Source organism: Anas platyrhynchos, chromosome 15, assembly GCF_047663525.1.
Source record: "Anas platyrhynchos isolate ZD024472 breed Pekin duck chromosome 15, IASCAAS_PekinDuck_T2T, whole genome shotgun sequence".
Lineage (NCBI taxonomy): Eukaryota > Metazoa > Chordata > Aves > Anseriformes > Anatidae > Anas > Anas platyrhynchos.
In genome coordinates, this window is record NC_092601.1 from 475144 (window position 1) to 494846 (window position 19703).

The 19703-nt window shown below is 47.7% G+C and overlaps 1 pseudogene; it reads right to left on the reverse strand.

Moving 5' to 3' along the window:
* The window catches only part of LOC139998727 (adenylate cyclase type 10-like), a 152378-nt pseudogene that overhangs the window by 16612 nt on the left and 116063 nt on the right, over nucleotides 1-19703 (reverse strand).

Here is a 19703-nt window from a genome sequence, read left to right on the forward strand (position 1 = left end):
GGGCCGCTCTCGGCAGGCTGTAGCATATGTGCTTGCCCCAGCCTTCCCATCTCTTCATGACTGACATGCTTAAGCACACCCACGCCAGCCTCCCACTCTTCAGACTAAGGTGCGGTACCTGTATGTTCAGCCCTCTCCGGATGGCCACAGAGGCCGCAGAACATCGTCCCGCTGGTGACCCCAATAGACATTGCCCTGGCACACAGGGAGAGAAGCGCAAATTCAGTGGTGCCCCAGGCGCAGTCCTGCTCGCCCCGCTCTGCCACTTCCCACGTCTCCCCTTGGCACCAACCAGGGGCACCACAGCCGGTGCGTGCCTTGGGGACTTGGAGAGCTCGGGGCACCACACAGCCCACCCACAAGGGACGTGGGGAGGGTGCACGCAAGATGGCTTGGACCCTTCCCCTGAGGCCCAATGGCTGCGACCTGCAGCAGGCCACAGCCCCTCTCACTAGTGGAGGAAAGCAAGTGTTACCCACAGAGCACCTACAATGCCAGCGACTTTGAGATTAGGCCCGAGCCCTGTTCCTGGCAGGCTCTGCTTGGAGGGACTGCGCCTGGCTGCCGTGAGCTAAGCCCAGGGGCCACCTGCTTCTTCTCAGGGTGCTGCCTCAGTCCTGCCAGGGACAAAGGAGGCCAAGCCAGGAGGCCACGTCTCTTGCTGGTCAGCCCCCTTGTGCTGTCCCAGGCAGCACGCATGCCCTGCAACACCGCCACACACTCACTCAAGATTCCTCAACGACGTGGAGCACGTGCTGAAGATCTGAAGAGCGCTGTCCAAGGCATGGGTGCTCTCGTGATGCAGCTTTGCTCCAGACATTCCGAACACACAGAGGAATGTGCAGCCCTGCAGAGGACAGATGCAACACATCTGGTTACAGTGCCTATGGCCAGCAGCTAATGCCGTTCCATTGCAGTCGCCAGGGAGACCAGTACAGCTGCAGGTCAACACAAAGCCACAGAGGACTGATCCCACCAGCAAGGCAGAGCTGCTCCTCAGTCCCTCTCCACTACACAGACACAGGCCACCCTCGGGGGGTGGGATTGCTCCCCCACGCTCACCTTATCAAACAGAAGGCTTTTGTTGATTTCGCCCTTGTGAGGACTGATGATTGTTGAAATCATCCTGGTGGCATCACAGAGGCCCCTCTGAAGATCCAGTATGTCGGCATTTGCAGAAAACCGCAGCTGGATAAAGAGGCTGGTGACTGGCCGTAGCTCAGACCACATGTGCAGCGGCATATCCACGTCCAGCTGGAAGTGAAGAGCATGACAGCTTTGCCAGCCTGTTCTCCCGGCGGTTCCTCTGGGCCCGTGCCACGTACCAAGGGAGATCGGGCATGTTGGCAATACCAGGTACTACTGGAGGAAGGGTAAGTCCTCTGCTCGGTGCCAATCGCAGGCCAGCCTGCGGCAGGCAGGTCATAGCAGAGTCATAGCACAAACGACAGAGGGGAATGTCCCAGCAACACTCCATCTTGTGGCAAGTACGGATGCGAGGGGCGACCCTCTGGCACGTCCCAGGGACTTGAGCAGACTCGCCCCCTTGTCCTCGCCTCGTGCCCACAGCACGTCCAGAGCAAGAGTCATGGAAAAGACAGAGGCAAGTCCACCTCCCGCCACCCGTGCCTCTTTGAGGAGCAGCACGAAATGGGCAGTTGCCTGGCACATGCGGCACCACTAAGCCTGGCATCAGGTCCCCTGGGTTCCCTCCCCGGGGTGCTTTTTCTTCCATTTGCCTGTTTTCACGAGAGCTCCACCCATGCAACGCACACCTTCTTCTGCCCTCCCAAAATGAAGCCTCCAGCAGCAGTGGCCTTACCTTCCTGAGAGCAGCTTCTGGTATGTACTTCTGCATCTTTGCTGCCGCTTTAGGATCATTGGACACGAGAAAAGGTGGCCTTTGGTGCCCTAAGGGAAGCAAATGCAGGCCTTCACTGGCAGGATGGGACTAGAAGCGGGTTGAAAGACGGGGCTGGCACTGGGCAAAGCAGAGCAAAGATTCTTTGGCGTTTCCTCCTGCTCCCCTCTGCAGCTGCTTGGCCAGAGCCGTGCCCTGGAAGGAGGGGATGGCAGCGACAGCCTCAGCTAAAGCACAGGAGGGACAAAGGCACGAACGCTGACTGAAAGGTGGAAGAGGGCAGGGGGAGTTCCTCCCTGGAACTCTGAAGCAGGCAGGCCCCATTTTTCCAGCCAGTCTCAGAACATGGTGAAGCAGGGACTCACTTATCCTTTCCAAACGCCGCATCTTCGCGTGTTGGTCAAACTGGCCTGCAGCATCTTGGCGTTCTGATCCAGACATGTGCTCCGTCCTCTGAACCTGCAGACACGCAGAACAAAAGTACTGCCACTGGCCTCCCCAAGGAGCCCCGGGAGACACAGCCTGCCCCTCCACTCTCACTTTCCAGAGAAGGGCAGAACCTCTTGGTGCAGCAAGCCCACCTCTCTGGCTTTTCAGCTGGGACAGAAGTGCCTCCTCAGAAGGACCAGAGCCACACAGGCATCACCCAAGCATGCCCCAGCTCTCCAGGACAGCTGCGCGACCCACAGGGGACATTGCTGGTGGGGCCCACACCCTTCCTGTGCTTCCCTCGGCCAGTCACACCAAGCAAGCACTACCCAGAGCTACCCCTGAGGTGGAAGGGCAACTGCTTCAGCTCTCTACCAACCCTTACAGCTACAACTCTCTCCACATCCAGTGCCTCAGCCTTCTAGCACCTGCCTCCTTCCCTCTCAGGTGCGGGTCTTCAGAGAGGCTCTAGAGGCCAACCCGTCCACCTACCTTCAGAACCCGTTTGCCACCAAGAAGCCTGGTCTGGATCTGTTCCTGCTCACACAGCTCCCAGCAGGTGGGTGAGACAATCACTTCACTTGTAACCACAAGGTTTTGGGCCTTCATAACTTCATCCAGGGCGTTGCTGCAGACGAAGTACTGCTGATGGTACCTGTCTCCAGCAGACAGTATGGTCATTTGCCCTGCGGAGATCCCTGGCGAGAGAGCAAGAAGCAGCATTGACACCGGGGAGCAGCAGCAGTCAGCAGCACTGGAGGGTGCCAGGGCTGTGCACGAAGCTGGAGATATTGTGCTGGTGCAGGAGCTTCAGGAAGCGGTTGATCTCCAGGTACATGATGGGCTCTCCCACCAGTGACAGCGCGCAGTGCTTTGCTGTCATTGCTTCCTCAAAACGATCTGCTTTTACTCCTGCCACTCCTGCAAAAAAGACGGAGAACTGGCATAAGTTGCATATAACCTCCCCCTGAACCATGCATCCATATCTAAAATATACCCTGTCACCAAGTAAAACCAGCTAGAGCCTTCCTGAACCAGAGAGAACACCAAGCCACAGACAGAGACCACCAAGACAGCTCTGCAGGAACCCAGAAAGCAGTGTATGGCCAGGCACACAAAATTCAGGGCTTTGTGTGCACAGTTAACTATTGCAAGTGATTCTTCTTAGTAACGTTTGAGTCAAACTTTCCCTTGCTAAGACCTCAGTGATGCTGCCTGAATGCTGAGACAAGCACCAGAGCAAGTTCAATTCCACTTCAAGTTGGCATTTAAAAAACAAATAGGTTCTGTTTCTCTCCAATGCTAACCACAGACTGTGTTCCAGCCCCACAAGAACAAGCTCCTCAGTGAGGTGGGCCTGGCTCCTTCGAGCAGAGCCACAACCACCAGGTCTGAATCAGCATCAGCCACCATGTGCAATGCAACCCAACAGAGGACATGCTCAAAAGAAACCTCAACACATGACACTGTCTTGAACAGTGAGAGCAGTTCCAGAACAAAGACAGAAAAGCGAGGAACTCAACTGCAGCATCCACGTGAAAATACCATCTGCAGGTTTAACTGACCCGAGTCACATTTACTGCACCCACAGGAGGGCAGGAGAGAGATGAGCACTGCTCCTGCCCATCCATACCTGACTAAGTGCTCAGCACCCCGCATGAAGCCATCTGACTACAAACAAGCTTTTGTTCCAAATGTGTCACTTCACATTTCCTTGATGTGCCTTGATGTACTTGAATAATATCTGAGGTTTCAGATTGGGGGTTGGTCTGTTTCAAAAAACAAAGACTTAAGTTTGAAACCAGGTCCTCAGCTCACCTCCCGTTGCCTAGACGCTGGAGCTCAAGCAGTACAGAAAATTACATGCTATGCTGCAAAGCCAAGATAAAAAGAGGTGTTCGTGGATATCGCTTCAGCCTCACGTAGAAAAGCTGGTTTGTGATCAGAGTGAAGCTTAGTGCATTTTAAACCAGCCAGGCTCTGTCCTGAATAGGTGACAGGACTAATGGTTACTCTGCAGAAACTTGACAGCGCTAAATGAGAACTTTATTTGAAAAGAAAGGAGCATCTCAACCACACACGGAGATTAAAGGACTTAACTTTTGTTTTCCTAAAGCTACTTTAGGTCATTTTGGGAATTAATTTCTCTCTCAGTATCTTGCAATTGGACTACAGTAATTACACTGCCAGATTTATAAGCAGACAGAAGAAAGTGCCAACATCACGAAGTTCGAGAGTAACTTTCTCAAAATGGTTTACATCAAACCTGGCATACAGTAAATACACTCCCAGAGGAGAGTAGAGGTTTTATATGTGATCATTTGACCACATAAATCATGAGCTAGACAGAAGTAAACTAAACAGGATTAGTGGGTACTCCAAGGAGTATATGAATGCTGCTGTACGTGTGGCTGCCCTACCACTCCAGCGCTCGGCCTCTGCCCCTGCAGATGAGCCCCCTTCTGTCTTCAGCCAGCAATGGACTTCAACAAAGGCAGAGTTCGGGCAGATGCCACATGGCATGCGGCAAGTCCCACACAGGTGCAGGAGCTGGGAGCCACAGGAGCTTGAGATGCCTCTGCAAGAGCGATGCACAGCTTCCAGCTCAGATCTCAGCGGAGCGTGCAGCCAAGCCACCTCTGAGCTGCAGATCTCCTTTGAAAAGCTGACTCCAGCTGCTCTCCTACTGACACACTTCAATTTCAGAAAGGAAAGCATCATCTGGCACGTCACCCTGTTCAGGCTGGCTGCCGGCTTCGTGCATCCCTCTGCAAGTACCTGTGCTACTGCCTGGGGTGCAAGGAGCACATTTTATGCATGCTTACATCAAGACACACAGGTCTTCCCAGATCTCATTTTAAGACCTGTGTTTTGAGTGATTCCCACAAAGCTGCTCCCTGTAAGCTGGCAGGATTTCCTAGTTTAGGTCATGTGCTTATTTGTTCATTTTTCCCCCAAGCTAAACAAGGGCTCTATTAGAGACACCCACTCTTATTTTTTGAATTATGTTTCCATTCTGTGCGTGCCCTTCACAAGGGCACTGAGATTTACTAGTCACCACCTAGAAAAGGTATCCATCAAATAAACTGCTTCATACCTTCCCACCTCAGCTCCCTATCAGGAAGATGTGTCTCCATAAGTTACTCTAAGAGAGAATTATGTGACATTAATTAACATCTCTAGTCTTCAAAACCTGTACACACTATGGCAACATTAAAAGAGGGAAGAAGGTATCTTTAAAAGCATGCAGAGGGACTCTTGCAGAATGAAGAGCTATCCTCTAGGATACATTATAGGAGAGAGGGTCTGCAAATATTTTTTGTTCTTTCAGGGAACATTTTATTTTTACTACAATGTGTGCAGATAACAACGCAACACAATAAGTCTCCTCTCCCTTTGGTGCACAGAGATGTCTGTACCAGAATGCAAAGCTGTGGTACTGGTACTACGAAGAGTACAAATTTATTCAAATGTTATCTGAACAACATTACCAGACTCAAGAGCCATGAAGACGAAGACATTTTCCCCATGCTTTTCTTCTCCAGCAGCTCAAATTCTCTGCTCTACACTGGGATCAGCATTCAAACTCCTTGGCAGCACCCAGCTGGAAACTTGACCGGTGTCATTGGAGCAGCCCACGGAGCCCAGCTGCAATCCATCTTCCCTCTACACTCTCTCCCTCTTCAACAACGCAATCTAGTCCATCACTCTGCTAAAACATACATGTATTACCTATTTATCTTAAAATCAATCATTGTAAAATCCAACCCAGTATTTGCGTTGCGCCGCTGGGTTTGCTGGAAGCAGTGGTGTCTTCTGCCTGAGCCACCTCCAGCCCAGATGGAGCACAGCTCTGGCAGGCGCACAGGGGGTTCCCCGTGGGTTCCCCCTGGGTTCAGGGCAACACTTCTAATCAATTTTGCTCTGACATGGTTCTATTCTAGCCATTTTTCACCTGCACCTCAGGGAAACAGTGTAAAATTCACAAAATGTAACAGCTAGCTACTGGTCTTAATTTTTTCCTGTTTTGTTTCTCCTGAGAACACTTGCTCTTAGGCTCCCAAGACAGGGAGTACATTACCATCTATTACTCTGCAGTAACAACGCCCCCCCCCCCCTTTTTTTTTTTCCACTTTGCAACACAGTTCTAGTCCAGAGCTTTTTTTTTTTTCCCCCCTCCAGTCACTCCTCTCACAGTTCCAGGTCAAGGATAACTGTGCTGAGGAAGCATGTGCGAGTTTCAGGCATCGTTTGGGAATCTATTTAATGGAAAATATGCTCCAGAAGAGAGAATTGGATCGTCTTTACAGACCTCTCAACACTCTGGGAATACTTTCAGATGGGCCAAGTCATGCTTGAGTCTTTCCTCCTTCCCAGCCCTTTTTGGGAATGCATCAAGGTGTATCATGGGGAGAAGAGGGTTACTCCAGAGTTCGAAGTTGGGTTTAAACCAACTCCTGTACTTAGCTTTCAGAAGGCCGGGCTTTCAAACAGCTGCAGAATAAGCTGCTTTTCACCTTCTTGTAATGCAAACAAGAACACATATTCTGCCATACAGGAGCAACATTTCTATCACACTGCAGTGCACCAACACTGCATGCAGGAATTGCCCTTGACTCACACAGAAACGCACCCTGTGCTCCATCACAAACTGCAGGCAAACCCAGTCATCATCTGAAACAGCACGTGGCTTTTTTCAAGGTGAATGTAAGTGACGATTTTGAACTCAGGTCCTACCTGATAAAAGAGGATATATATTTTTAATTTCTTTCAGGACTTTTGATTTTAACAGGTATAACACAAGTCACAGAACTACTGGTCAGAAGGGACTGCCACAGGTGTCTGGGCCAGGCTCCTGCTCAGAGAGGACAGCTGCCAACACTACTGGGGCAGTAACAGATTTGCTTAGAAGACTTGAAAGCCTCCAAGGCTGGACGGTCTCCCCTCCTCTCTGGCGACCTGTCCGAGAGCTGCACCACCTTCCCTGTGCAAGCTTATTCTTATGTCCAGCCTGAATCTATCAAACAGCAACCTGACTCTGTTGTCCCTTCATCTACAATAGCAGGAGGGTCTCCTCCCAGCAGTGACAACAGGGCGATGACACCCTCACAGAACTTTCTGCTTCTTGCTGAGCTCCATGTGTCCCCATTAGCCCAAAGAGCAGCTCTCTCGAGGTGCTGCTGAAGTACAGCTCTGCTGGTCAGTGCGCCTGTCACCCCCCTAAATCAGTACTGCCTGCAAAGCTGCTGGGGGCATGGAGATGTATAACACAGGCTCCTGGATCAACACCTGAATTACCCTGCTTGTTATCAGCCACCAACCAGACTTCAAGCTATTGATCATGATCCCTTTAGCTTGCCCAGCCACATTTCAACTAATTTAATAGCCTGGCTATCCGGAACAGACTGAATTCTGAGAAGTGCTCGGTGCTGTAAGTATTAAGCATGAATACTGCTTTGTTTATAGCTTTAACTGTTACTGCATTCCAGACGAAATCTGACATCCTACAGGCTCCTCACTCAGATGAGCCACCTGTACCCAAACCCCTGCTGTGCTGGCACTGCATCCCAGCAGCTGAATTAACAGGCTGCCATGAAACCCTGCAGTGGCTCTGGGCCAGCCAGGCAGCACTGCTGCAGGTGTTCTGCCCTTCCCAAGCACTCTCCCCACCTAGCTGCAGCACAAAAGGAACACCACCAAAGCTAGGATGTGAGACCTGCACATCTTAACACCCTGCCCTGCCTCGAGCACCAGGAGCTGTGCTTTGCTCGAACTGAAGGAAGATGCACTACTGACACCAAACTACTCCTACTGTGCCTCCAATCCTCTCACTAGCTCTTCTGTAAGGAAAACCTCCCCACCAAACTACCATCCTCTTCCCCTGTTACACTACAGCACCGTCACTTTTCTCCTGAGGAACAACAGCACTGCAACCCAACCCATTGGGCTGCATGCAAGGGGCAGAGTGCAGCCAGGTCTTGTTCTTCTAGCTGCTAACCACTCAGCTCAGAACGGGAGCTCCCAGGGAGCTGGCTTCCCTGGAGCTGTTGGTCTGGGATTGCAAGATGATTCAAACCAGCCACTTCATGAATGTGTAAAACAAAGCTCATGAGGCCCCAGCTTGAGTCATTTTTCTGCCTATTACATAAGTCCAATGAGTGAGACAGAGCAACTCCCCTCCACTGACGCAAGTTTTTTTTTTGCCTGTCACTTTTTTAATCCGTTGGGTTCTCTCTGTGCACAGCCAACGTAAACAAACGGGCTCCCAAAATGACAGCCAGGACTGAGGCTCATCTTGCACGTTTTCTGGACGCTTCATTTCACTCCTGCTGCTCACGCAGCCTCTGCTGTCAATTAGGAAGAGCAGAGTTCTAGACCTGCCCTGCCAAGCTGGCCAGTCCTCTGAGCACACAACGCTGACCTTGGCAAAAAGACCAAGCTTATTACACTCATCTGGGGGAAAAACAAAACAAAACTAACAGCTATCTATCTCTATATATACAGATATATAGCAAGTGAATGAACTCATGAAGATTTGATATTGGAAGCAAAATACAGTAATTTTCAAAACTGCCTAACAACTGCAGCTTCAGTTGCACACAAATATACTGAATAATTCTTAATAAATATCATCATCCTGAATGCTACCTCTCACTTATAAGTGAGGAAAATACAGCCTGGAAGTTTCAGAGGTAACAAATGCTCTCAGGGGAATATGGCTGGACAGCATATTTCCTATTCAGTTTAGAAATTGATTCCTTTTGCCTTCCACCTGCCCTCACTTTTGTATAAGAATCAACATCACTCATCATGCGAGCTAGCTTCAGCCACTGCAGAAGCCTCTGTACACACAACGAAAGGATGTCACTGCCAGGATGCACAACAGGCAACTCCACTGTACTCCCTCAAGGCAGCAGTAGATTCCCAACAGCTGACTCATGTTCTAAGTTCAAAAACAAGACAGAACATTTCCAAAAACAAGTAATAAGTACACCCACAAAGTTTGCCTATCTTTCCGAGATTATAAATCTTATGCCTCCTTACCAGCATTCTGCATGTAACCAAAATGTTTTAATCTAAACTTTGAGGGTGGTGCTGCTGATTATCTTCCCAAAGTATCATTAATGGGCAAGAGTAAGAAAGGTTACCTTGGAACTGCTTAATCATATTCTGATGGTTCTCAATAGCCTCCTGCAAGATCATTTCAGGTTGGTCCATCTTCCATCTCCACTCTGTGCCCACTGGATTTGTATGATGTCTGAAGGAAAAAGAGACTGAGTTATTCATTGCAATTTGTACAAACCCATCCATCACCCTGGGGACTCTGAAAAACAAGAGCAAATTATCTGCAAGACCCTGCTTCCAACAACTCTCAGATGTGACCTTTGAACACCAGTCTTCTACCCCTCTCCTCCCAGACTCTGGTCCTCTCCAGAAAGAATGGACCTTGTAGTCTAGTATAAACATTGGCATACGTATTTTGAATCATGGGTAAAAGGTTTTTAAGACGTTAAAATGACGCTCTGCAGCCAGAAAGACCTCTTTTTAAAGAAAGAAAAAACAGCTCTACCTCCTCTTCTGACCACAGCCACACAAAGCGCTTAAGAAGGAAGATCCTAAGACTCTTATAGATCCATTCTGGAAAGGCAAACTATTACCCTAAGAAGGAAAGGATTTACTTCTAAGCCAATCTTTGGTTAACACTAGTAACAAAACAGATGATAGCAGGCTACTCAAAACACATGAAGGTTCTGGGAATTCTGCAGTATGCCAGAGATTCATCTCTGGTGAATCCAGTTAGTCTCCCAGATTTACTCAGTAGGGGCTTCTCATCACTTCTGAGACCTGCCACCCAGTTTCTGACACCCAAAGGGAAAAATTAAGTGTTAATTTAGGAATCAAACTGACTGCAGGGACAAAAACCACTGATCGTCCCTCTGAGGGACAGCTGTGTTGAACTGGGATAGGAAGCCGACCTTGCCTATGCAGAGAAGACCACTCACTGTAGCCACATTTTGCTTTCCTCAAAAATGCAAAAAGCATACTCAGGTGAATCGACCATTCAAGTGCCTGGAAGATACCTGAAACTTCTTGTTCCTTTATTCGTTGCCATGGGAGGATATTACTCAGCCCCTGTAAGTTATCTGCAAGAACCTAATCCAGACCAGCAAGTGAAACCCCACAAAGCAACACGCTCATTCCTGGACAACTCCAACCCAAGGAGAGCCTGTACAAGAGCATGGACCTCTCCCTGGTGAGAGGAACTTCCCACTAACCTTGCTGCACTCAGATTAGTATCAAACAGGGGTAGGAAGATGTCTAAAGGCTGCACTAAGAAAACCAAAGAATTTGTGTTTTCACCTCCTTGTTCTCTCTGCCCTCTCCTGTTTGCTCCCCAAAATACACTACAAAAGTTTTTCTACTTCTCCCCTACCAATTCTACTGTGGCTTACTGAATAATGCAATCAAAGAGTAGTAGTATATATTTGCCGTGCCTTTCAAAATAGCGTTATTAGATCAATATAGGTCTGGACAAGAAAACATCAAGCAATGCATCTTCTTGAAACTCAGTCTTATAACCAGCTGATCTCTTTTCTCTCCTGCTTTCATCACCCCTGGAAGTCAGCCATGGAGAGGACTGAGGTTACCTGCCTCACTCACTCCTTCCATCTCCAAGGGCATTAGGAGATAACATTCAGCACTTAACTAAAGGAGAAAAGAGAGACAAGGGCACTTTTTCCAGAAAGCAATGGCTGCTTTTTTAGAAGGAAATGGCCTACTGAAGACCATCAAAAGATTCCCACTGGCTGCAGCTCCACTTGAGCAGTGCTAAAACACAAATTCTAGCTCCACAGTCAACAAGAACAGACCCTAGCCCAAATGCTGCTGTGCCCGCTTCAAGAGCAAAGATTCAAATGCTACTCTCAAACCGCTTCACCATCGCAAAGCTGCTTTAAGCAAAAACAGCTTTTTTGCATTTTTTTTTAAACGCTGCCAACATGGAAAGTTTTCGGAATGCCAACTATAAAAAGGCATTTATAAAACGCTTACATGTTTAACTACATAGCTTGTACCCCATATATTTAATAGGGCAAGCTGGCAGAAGATCAACAGGCTCTTAATGCACACTGGACAACTATTAATTACTAGCGTCTAACAGCCCTTGAATTTTTAGCACATTCTGTTTATTAAACATACCGGGTCACGTCTACAAAGCTCATTTGGCAAGAAGCAGCTTCTTTTCTCCCAGGGCACAAAGCAAGGGTTTGTGGCTGATGAGACTGTTTCGCAGTCCCCAGCAGAGACCGGCTTTCCCCGCCACCTTCCCACTCCCCTGCAGGCTGTCACCCCTGCATCCCCTGCCTCACCAGCTACTCAAGCCTTGAGCAGGTAATTAAGCGTGATACTCCTTTCCATCCCAAAATAACACCGCACACAAAGAAGTCCTACCCAAAACCACACACACACTAGAAAGCTCTTACTGCGTTAGAATTTGAGTCAGGAACATTCACCTGACCCTTTGGAGACAAGCCATCGCCATCCCAGCACCCCACTAAGACAAAGCGATGATGGCGAGCTCTCGGCTCACTCCAGCTCTTCCCCAGCTAGTAAGGACTGCCACCAATCAAGGCTGGTTTGCACTCCTCATATCTCTGATCTACCAGTGTTATTTGGCAGCGTCACCAGCACAGCCCCAATCAGACCTCTGTGAGAAAGGCGGGTGCTTCGGTGAGGCACTGCATCCCCACCCCCAGTTGCCAGGGCACGATTTCAGTAACGCAGCTTTTGCTTTATTTTCAGGACAGGTTCATTCAACACCGCTAATTCTAACTGTGGAAAATGCCAGGGGAATTTACAACTACTTCTTTACAAAACTAGAGTTGTTCTCTCCCTGTTAAGAAACTACAGCTTGTTTATAAAGGAAATCCTTTTAAAATGACCAGAAGTGTCTGAGTTTGTGCCTCTTGCCTTTTGTCAGGGTGAAACCATGAGTACAGATGGTCTTAGGATGAGAGCCTGAAAATCTGGGCTCTAAAATGAAAGTTTATTTTGCAATCTACTCCCAGCATGGCCAGAAGAAACCAATGACCCTCTTTTAAAATGTTTGCTTTCTTCTATGAGCAAAGGTTAGCATTATGAAGTCTTTCAAGAGACTTTGTGGGAAAACGTAGTACAGGTATAAAGTATCCTTTACTCCAGGGATTGATGTCGATACCTGGCAGAGAACACGAAGGTGAGGAAACACTGGGGGCAGTGATCATGAAAGGACAGGGTACGCAATTCCCAGGAAGGGACAGGAAGGAAAAGCAGAACAAAAATAAGAAGGTTCAAGACAGCAGATCTCAAGGATCCCTGAGAACCAGCAGGTGAGGTCCTAGAGGAGAAATGTTGAAGGGCAAAGGAGCTCTGGAGAACTAGCAGGTTTTTAAACCCTATTAAGGCAGCAGTGCAACTGTGGCAATATAAAGCAAAGTGTAACAAGAAACCAATCCAGCAGAATCACAGGCTCTTCTGCAACCTTGCAATCCTCCAGCTGAGAAAAAAAAAAAAAAAAAAAAAAGAACTTCAGAACACAGGGTCACAATCAGAGAGATCAATGCACAGAGTATGATACACCTAGCAAAGGATGTACAAAAGGGCCAACAAGAAAGCCTCTCCCTGTGCTGACATCAGGAGCAAGCAGACAACCAAGGAAAAAATTTGGCCAATGCACAAGGACACAAAGCTTGTTCCTCCGTGATAACAAGGAGCGTTGGCACCTCTTCTTCCTAATGACAAAGGAACAAACCAGATGAGACTAGGAAAGGACAAGTTAACAATACTTCTCTAAAAAGTGTTTTCACTCGGGTGGTAACCTTGCCCCGGAATGTGCTGGATGAACCAGCTGACGGAGCATCACGGTGGGTAGCAATAAGCTGAAAGTGTGTGGCCAACACAGAAATGCAACTTCAAAAAGACTACAAGACTGCAAGCGCAACGCCTGCTTTAGCAGGAATCGAGGATTTCTGTATCAGCCCCTCTTAACTTTGAATTCCTTGGGACACAATGGATTACGTGTTTGTGATTTCCACACCCCCTTGAGAAGACAGCCTGCAGATGATAACAGCCAACAGAGAACATTTCACACCAACACCACCACGTAGGTGTGGTGGCCACCTTGTAGGCAAAGGAGAATAGAAAAGTTCAAGCTTTGGACTCTGATTTACCCAATATTTTCACAATTTCACCAAGGAAATGTTCCGTAGAAGGCACTATTTTTAAAGAGTACATTATCGTGGTGGAAAACTTAGATCTGCGATCAGTCGCCACTGCTTCAGAAGGCCACCAGACCTGGCCAGAAGGACAGCTGCAGGGCGTGTGCGGAACTGGCCCCATTCAGCGGTTTCTTAGAGCTGAGCAGCGCAGGAGGCAGGCTTGCCACAGCCCCAGGTGGAACCAACACTTCTGGAGATGCAAACCCACAGCATGCCATTAGGAACAGATCACCCGCTGGCTGAGGACATCACCGCCCTGCTGGTGACAAGCTGTCGTAACCTGCCACTGGCTGCAAAACGCAGCGCAGGGAGGCAAAGAGCTGGGGAGCGCCTCCTCCACGAGGGATGGGATAGCGAGGACGGGCTGTTCTCCGGGCATGCAGAATCACAAACGGCCTCAAAACAACAGTGAGGAGGGATGCCTGGTTCTACCAGTCCCCCTGCAGACCAACGCTGCAGCATGCTGCGAGGGAATCACTGCTTCGTGCCTCTAAGCACAGGCAGCACGCAGCCATCAAGCAGGACTGACACAGGCTCACCTGGACCTGCCCTCCGCAGAGGATGCACCAGAGACTTCATGTCTCAGATTGTTTTACAAATCACGCAACACTCACTTTAAAGAGAAAAAAGCTGATAGGCATTTTTAGTTTTTTGTTCTTATCTAGACTGTTGTCAGAGAAAAAGGAACAATGTACCTACAGAAACTTCCCATTAAATATTTTTTGTGTGTTGCTTTGAGAAGTCTTTTTTTAGGTTTAGGAGTAGGAAAAATAGTTTATAATGAATAAATTTGGGAAAAAAAATCAAAACACATGGCATTAACTCAGCAGAATGTAGGGATAAGCTATTTTAGAGAAGAAAACACTGGGGAAATAAGTCCAAAACCAAATTTTGGATATCTAAATATCCAAAGAAAACTCATTTTAACAGTGACAATAGTGAGTATTTTAGAAAGAAAACTTGGACATCCATGTTTTGAAATCAATTCAGGTAAAAAAAAAAAAAAAAAAAAAAAAAGATTTTTCAGAAACATAAAAAACCCATGGCTGATTTATTTTTTCATCCCAAATCCAGCAGCTCAGAGCACTTCCCTAGAACACGCTGCAGCTGACCTCCCTCCAGCTCCAGGGGAGTGCTGATGCTCCCCCCTCAACCTGCTGCCAAATCACAAGGTGCAATTTTTCCTGAGATAGTCATGGTACAACTGCCTACAACTCGTGGCACTAACAACGGTGATTGCTTTAGATGAGGTTGGATTTGCCAGCTACCCCAAACAGAGGGGACTGAGCTTCACAAGGCTCTAGACAAATCCCCTTTTTGAACTCGCATTTCCGAAGTCTTAAGGACAGAAGACGGGCCATGCTGAAGAATTACACCCCAACCCTCAGATGTCAAAAATACTCACCTTTTATAAGCAGGGCACAGTTTATAGAACAGCAGGTGCTGCTGAGCACCTCCCAGAGGCCTGCCAAGGGCTGTGTTGGTGTATTTCGTTCATTCCCAGCAGAAACAGGCACTGTGCTCAGCACAGCATAAGAAACCATCCCAAAGGCAGCCCTCAGGATGTGCAGGGTCACTTTCAGAGCCCACGATCGCTCCATCAAGTTACTCATTGCTGTAACTGGCTACCAAGTCACCTACGATACCTAACAAGACATACAGAAGCATTCCATTAGCCAGTGATCTGGTTACAGTCACCACTAATGCCATAAATACACAGATTGGCCATGGCAGCTACAAAAGCCAGTAACAAGTCCAAGAACACAAAAATGCACGCGGCTGTGAGATGAAAAGCACAGACTTCAGCCCCAGGAAGTGCTGGCAGGCTATTTTTTGTTCCCCTGTGAGCCTTTTACATAACAATAGCAATGAAAATGCTCCTCACTGCACAGGGTGAGCTGGGAACCCTCCACAGTAGATGCCCCACTGGGGCTTTATTGACCTCAAGGTCACTGACAGGAACCTTACCGCTATGCTCCCATGCCTGGATTTGGCAAACCAGCATCTAACCATTACCAAGGACCACGCTTAGCAGTGCGGTCTTTTGTACCACACAGAGCAACTGATCCAACTCCATCCTGCTCTAACAACAAGCACCAACGGCACTGACAGTGCCTCAGCAGAGCCCCAACGCTCCCGTGTGCCAGCACAGAAGCCCCCAGCCAAGCGAGACCCAGAGGCTTGCTCCCACCTCACCCGATGGACCCCACCAAAGTGTTTCCACAAGAAAAATGCCCAACAGGTGACTGCAGCGCTGGCAGAGCAGCACATAAAGGCACGGAGAGAAACATTCTCTATCGAAAGTAAAAACAATTGTGTTCAGAAATTACTTGGTTCAGGTTTTACCAAGGATGAGCCAGCTATATTCTGCCATCTGCCCCTCCCCTTTCATTTACACGGTTACCTCCAGGTAAATAAACCAGTGAAAAAAATAACACTGAAAAGGGTGAACAGGTCACCATATACTACTACAATTCTGTAAACAAAAACAGGAGAATTAGACTTATGCTGGGAGAAGAGTCTCGCTCTGTTGAAACAAGAACAGGTGACTGGAGATGCCAAAAGGCTTCCTGAACTTCCAGGCTCAGGTTCCAAACTTATTTTACAAATCTGCATTGCTGTCAGCAACTTTGATATCGTATTTCACATTTCCCTGACAAACTTCACCTCTGGAGTAGTCCTTTAATAAAAATAAACTTTGTTTTGATCTGTTTTCAGTTTTCAAGCACCTCTCCTGTAGGAGATTAATATTATTTTATTTTTAATCTCTTCATTTTGCAGGGCTTACTGTAATGACTGTCTGCATGTACGTGGCCAAAAGCCAGTGCAAACAGTTTCAGCTGTTGCCTACTGTACAAGTTCAAGCTGGAGCCTTCAAGTACAGGTACAAACAATATAAAGCTACAAAAGAAGAAATATGAACACATTTCTTTATGGGATATTTTATTCTGTCTGGTTTGCCTCTTCCTCAGATGCAAAATAAAGCCTATTAATTTAAATCTTATTTAGCTGTTCCATCGCTCCACAAAAATTGATCGTGTTTTAGACACTCAGCCAGAGGACATAATCAAATCAGGTTTGCCTGGTGGCTGTGCCGCAGTACAGTGTCAGAAAGCCTCAGTCCCCACACTTGCTCTAATTGATTAAGGGATTCGGTCATTTGCACGTTTCCATTTAGACAATTAAGCTAAAGAGGCACTACAAACAGCGAGACCAACTGAGTGCAATAATGGATAGCAACGGACTATTTCTGTAGGGACAGTTATAAGTTAGGGATGTTGCTGTAACTAAAATTTGTTGGGTTTGGTTTTGTTTTTTTTTTTTTTACCCCCTCTTGCTTTTATTGCAACACCGCCTTGCAGGGGAACAACACAAACGAACGACCTGCCACATCGCTAACCTGCACCAACAAACCACCGGCCACAAGGGGAATGGAAGCAAGGGCCAGCGGCCAGCCCAGCAGGGGGCACAGGCAGGTTATCCACCAGCCCGGAGGAGGAAGGTCTCTAGAGCACAAGTCAAGCTGCAGCTTTTATAAGGCAGCCCAACTGTCCAAGTGTTTGGGGGTTGGCTCCACCCGCAATGCCTGGTCTGGGGCCAGAAGGCATCAGTCATGACCAGCCAGCTGCAATGACATCCAATTCCCAAGGAACGCTGCTGAACTACAGCATTTCTTGCCAAAGTGAGGAAGAGAAAACAAACAGGCTCCTCGGCCTTTTCCTCAGTGGTCCTCGGAGAGCTGCAGTGAGTTATGCAGCTGGAAGTACTGGCAGCCTCTACAAATGTCAAAATCCTGAAAGGGATCAAGGAAAAAAAAATCACAGCAGTCTTATCTGCAGCTTAGTGCACAGAGCTGCACAACAAGGCCAGCAAAGCATAAAACCTGTATTAAAAACATTTTGCCAACTGTAGATCAAAACTATCGTTTCCTATGTCTCCAACAGCACAGATGGTAACTGCTAATAAGAAGGTAATATATTTATACTACCCAGCCGCTGGTGCTTGTAATTCTGCATTCAGCCTCACGTGATTAAGCATCTGCAAGGAGTGGTGGGTTTAAAGTAAGAACTGTGTAGATGTTGCTGGATGTTTGTGAACTGCAGTGACATGTAACAGGTAATGACAGAAGTGGATGAGGAAGTCTCCTTTCATCCAACTAACCGGACCTGGCGCAGCTTGCAGACATTGGAAGGATTGTAGCAGCACAAGCACAGGGTCTGAAAGCACTGCCAAAGCCGAGGAGAAAGCTTCGTTCGGTGACAGTTCTGGTTTATGTCAAGCTTAAGGTGTACATAAAATGAGCCGTGAGATGAGATGCAAACTGAACCTTAAGTCTTCAAATCCAGAGGTCAGAGATGAGCAGACAGCTGCTGTCCACATGGACAAGTCCAACAACTGCAACCCATTTCACCTACTGAAGGTGAATGAGAAAGTTTTTCGGCACTGTCCTCTGGAAAGCTATTTGCTTGTATTCAGGTTGTTACCATTAGCAAAAAAAGCATTCCAGCACACAGTATGATTAGAGCTACATGTTTCCAGGATTCTTCTCAAAGTGCCAGGTGACACCTCCAGAATGGTGAGTCACATGGAAGGTAGCACACTTTGCAATTTATCCTAATTTACACTTGTTTGACCTCTCCAGCTCAGCCCCATACTCTAGGTACAGGCTGGGATACTGCTGCTAAGAAAAGCCAGAGTTGGGTCATTTTGAAGGGGAACAGCATTAAATGGTCTGCAGTGCAATACTAGGAACAAAACACTATGTTTTGGTGATGTTATTGCTTTCTATTTGCTGTTTATGATGTACCTTCTGTGTAGGGACAGAGGGACACTAATACGCATGGCGGTCTTCCTCCTAGCAGTACAGCCACCACTGCAGAATTAAATGCGCTACTGCTAGCTGATACTTGGAAAAAAGGAATAAGCAATACATTTTTTGTTGCAGTCATCAGATTGTTATTACAGGCTCTGAAGAAAAGTGGTAATACTTGCCAGTTGCTGTCCTTTCAAGCCAGGATACAATGAAAGCCCATCAAGAGCACCAATTAACATTCTGGAATAGGCTCCCAAACGCAAACTTAACAGGACAAGTGGTATCTGATGCTTATACTTAATACTAATATGGAAGGCAGCGTCAAAGTGCATTCAAAGTTTCAGCAGCACTTTTGTGTGGATGCTGTCATTTAAATATTCTCTTGAAACATTTGCATTATTAGAACTTGATGACTGTGAGAGACAGGAAACAGTACTCAGAAACGCAGCTGTTTCAGCATGAAAATACTGGTACATTGGACACCCAGGCTCAGGGATGGAATAGCTGCTGCTGGCAGACAGCCCCCTAGGCTAGACAAATAGCAGAGGACGTGCAGCCCCCGTGATTTGAAATAGCTAGCAAGGCAGAAGACAAAAGAGCTCAAAGAATAACCTCTGTGTCCTCCCACTCGGTACACTTTCACGTCATTGCTTTTATTTCTGCTGAGCTTCTCAGTCTCACCGATCCCCTCCTGCACTCCCCCAGCCTAGCAAAAAACTTCCTCTGAAATCCAGGCATTATGGTGAGTTAGCAGTGCTAGAGCAGCTGACAGTTCAGATCTAGGCAAAGCTCATTTCCTTCAGAGAAATGACAGTGAAGTAATTCCTTCGAGAAAAGGGTCACTCTACTAGCTAAAATGGAAAATCATTTATTAACTACTGTTTTAGAAAGGCAACAGTTATGAAGTCATCACTTTTCTCTCACTGAGAATGTGAATTGCAGTGTGAAGGTAAGACAAAAGAACCAGTTTCAAAGAAAACAACAGAATATTTAGCACCTTGGTGGCTCTGCACAACATGAGGGCCTGTCCATGTGCTCCAAAGCACCACGAGCCAGTCCCAGACAGTGACCTCAAAAGGGAACCATACTGCTGTCAAGTGCTGGCTCTTGCCAACCCTTTCAGAGCAGGGTGCAGAGGGACTTGTGGGCAGTTGATAGAGAAAAGCCCATCTCCTGTCTCCCTGATTTCTCCTTCCACCAGCTGGTCTGAACTTGCTGGGGCCCCAAGATGTGGCTGCAGAGGACCCTGCTCTAGGGAAGGTAGCGCTGGGGAGCCATCACATCTTATTCAGCCTCTAGGAAATACAGTCTCCCATGCACTTACCTCAGGCCCAAGCCATGGGCT